The 3,048-nt window shown below is 53.0% G+C and overlaps 1 protein-coding gene across 2 annotated transcripts in view; it reads left to right on the top strand.

Annotated features, from left to right (window-relative positions):
* Positions 1-3,048, top strand: part of CCDC92 (coiled-coil domain containing 92) — a 61,951-nt gene that overhangs the window by 35,993 nt on the left and 22,910 nt on the right. The window lies entirely within an intron of this gene.

Here is a 3,048-nt window from a genome sequence, read left to right as displayed (position 1 = left end):
GCTGGTGGCGCCGGTAACTGTGCTACCTAGGTAGCAGAAGGACTTGACATTGTTTAATTGGTAGCTGTTCAATTTTAATTCTGGTGGTGATGGAACCTATGGGTTTCTGCCAGCAGATGGTAGATACAGGACTTCTGTTTTCTTTACATTAATACAAAGGCCCAAAAGGGATACAGCATGGACAAAGGAATTCAGCAAATGTTGCAGGTTGTTCTTGGAAAGGGTGACAAACACTAAGTCATCAGCATCCAGGAGATCCTTTATTTCACTTTCCTGGGATTTGCTTTTAGCCTTGAATCTATGGAAGTTTAGAAGTCTGCCATCAAATCGTGGTGTTAAAGTGACACCTGTAGTGGTAGTATATGCGGTGACTTCTAGCACTCCAGCCAGGAACAAAGTAAATAAGCACACAGACCTTTTTAACTCCAGGGGCTACAGAAAAGGGATCAGATGAGTCGGCACCCACTGATACAAGGGCCTGCACATTGTCAGGGAAGCAGTGTATAAGGAATATTAGTTTGCCTGGGCAGCTAAACTTTGCAAGAAGGCACCAAACTGCAGAGCATCCGACGGAGTCAGACGCCTTACTGAGGTCGACAAAGGCAATGTACAGGGGCAGTTCTTCAGCAGCTTCCGCCTGTAACTAGCGTAGGGTAAATATCCTATTGGCAGTGCTGCGTGATGAATAAAAATCACACTGGGATGCAGGGAGTACATCGTCTGCAATAACCTGAAGCCTTTTCAGCAACATCTTACCAAGGATATTACTAGCGATGGAGAGGAGCGAAATGCTACAATAATTGCCGCAATCATGTCTGTCCCCTTTACGTGTATAGATTGTTACTATTTGGCATCTTTGAAATCATGGGGTAAAACCTCATTTTCCCAGCAGAAACTAAATAGGTGTAGAAAAGCTTTGTGAAGTATAGGACCACCATGTTTCAGCACTTCAGCTGGGATTTCATCAGCTCCAGCTGCCTTTCCCTTTACCATTTTCATAAGTGTATTATTAGTCTCCTCCAAAGTTGGTGGATCTTAGAGTTCAAATCAAACTGGTCTTGCTCAGTTGAGTCTACTGTTTGATCATTTGTGCTCAACTCGTGATTGAGAAGAGTCACAAAATGTTCTTTCTGTCTTTCTAGTATCATTCTCTGCTCAGTCCTTTTTGAATATTGGCACAATATTAGTGCTCCTTCAGTTTTATAGAATTTCCCTGGTATTCCAAGATGTATTAAAAATTAACACTCGCTGACCAGAGACCTCCTCAGCCAATTCTTTTAGGACTCTTGGATGCAACTTCTCTAGGCCCGCTGATTTTAAAATGTTCATCCCTAGTAAATGTTGTCTAATATCCTCCTCAGTTACTAATGGATTGGAAAGCACTTCATCATCCTCATATAAGAGTACATCGTCTGCTTCTTTCCAAATACAGAACAGAAATATTTATTGAACACTGCTGTCTTTTGTGCATCGTTATCGTCAGAGTGGTCCAGATGCAAGGGGAGTGGAGCTCATCGGGGGGGCTCTGAGTGCAGGGGCGTGAGCCTCGGTGGGAGGGTCTAGGTATGAGGGGGTCTGGATGCATGGGGGTTGGGCAGATGGGGGAGCAGCTCCCTGTACAGAGATCCCTCCCCCTGCAGCTGAGGAGCGATGGGTGCAGGAGGGGGGAGTTTGCAGAGCTTCCTGCAGCTCGGGGAGAAATCTGGGAGTGGGTCTGACCTGGCCCCAGAAGCCATGCAGGGGAAGAGGAAGTCCTGTCCTCCCGAGCCCAGCCCAGCCGGGACTAGCAGCTCTGCCTGGCGCAGGGTAGGAGCCACCAGCTGGGTCTTCTCCAGTCCCGCCCCCTGCCCCGCAGTGATTTATCTCTCTGCCGGCTGCCCTGGCCACCCAAAACATACTGCTGGGGAGAGTCGCATGACCACTCTTGTGGCTTCCCTTTGCTTCCCCATCAGAAAGTTAGTTTCTGCGGGGAAGCAAAGAAATCTGTGGGCGACATAAATTCTGCCCGTGTGCAGTGGTGCAGAATAGCCCCCCAGGAGTAAGCTGTGCTCACACTTATATTCATGCATGTATGTATGCACAGGTCCATACACAGTTGAATACATCGTCACACACGTACATACATAGCACCCCTAGATGCAGTCACAGCTTACACACTCTCAGATATAGCACATCTAACTCCAGCTCTCAGGCACAGTTCTGCACATACTTGCCAAGCTCCTATGCACACTAGGGTGACTAGATAGGAAGTGTGAAAAATCAGGCTAGGGGTTGGGGGTTAATAGGTGCCTAGATAAGATGAAGCCCCTAATACCAGGACTGTCCCTATAAAATCAGGACATCTGGTTACCCTGGCACACACAAGCACACTCCTCAGACTCACACACTGTTGTGTGTATGTACGTGTGCACACTCAGGTGCGTGCCCCGCTCTCCCGCGCACTTGCAGGTGCATACACACCCACTCAGGTGTATGCACACTTGCGAGGGGGAGGGTCACACGCTCAGGAGGACGCCCAGCCCTCGGACACGCGCACGCACTCGGAGGCCCGCCCGGCCCCTCCGGGACAGCGGGCGGAGATGAAGCGGCAGCAGGGGCTGATTAAAGCGGTGACCTTGTTGCCATGGTAACGGAACTGCTGTCGCTGCAGCCGCACCTGAGCTCTGCGCCTGCGCCGCCCCCCCACACACTCCCGCCCTGCCCCCTCCCCGGGGAGCCGTCTGGCTTCGCCCCCCGCCCGGCCCGGGGAGGCGACCGGCAGCCGGGTAAGTCTCCGCGCGGGGGCTGGTAGCGCTGGGCACAGAGGGGCCCTGCCGGGGGCTGCCCCCGCCCCGCCGTGTGGGGCCGGTGCCAGCCGCGGGAGAGAAGGAGCTGCCCCGAGAGGCCGGGATGTCTCGCCTCCCCCGCCCTCGCACAGACCGGGGGGGGGCAGGCAGGCAGCCTGAGGGGCTGGGTGTCTCGCCTCCCCTCCTCCCCCCACAGACAGGTGCGGGGGCGGGCTGGGGGGCTGGGTGCCTCGCCTCCCCCGCCCAGACAGGTAGGGGGCAG

The sequence above is a fragment of the Terrapene carolina genome, unplaced genomic scaffold (genome assembly GCF_002925995.2).
Source record: "Terrapene carolina triunguis isolate 2854851 unplaced genomic scaffold, T_m_triunguis-2.0 Scaffold234, whole genome shotgun sequence".
NCBI lineage: Eukaryota > Metazoa > Chordata > Testudines > Emydidae > Terrapene > Terrapene triunguis.
The sequence above is the reverse complement of the archived record's forward strand: the minus strand, read 5'-3'. Positions and strand labels throughout refer to the sequence as shown.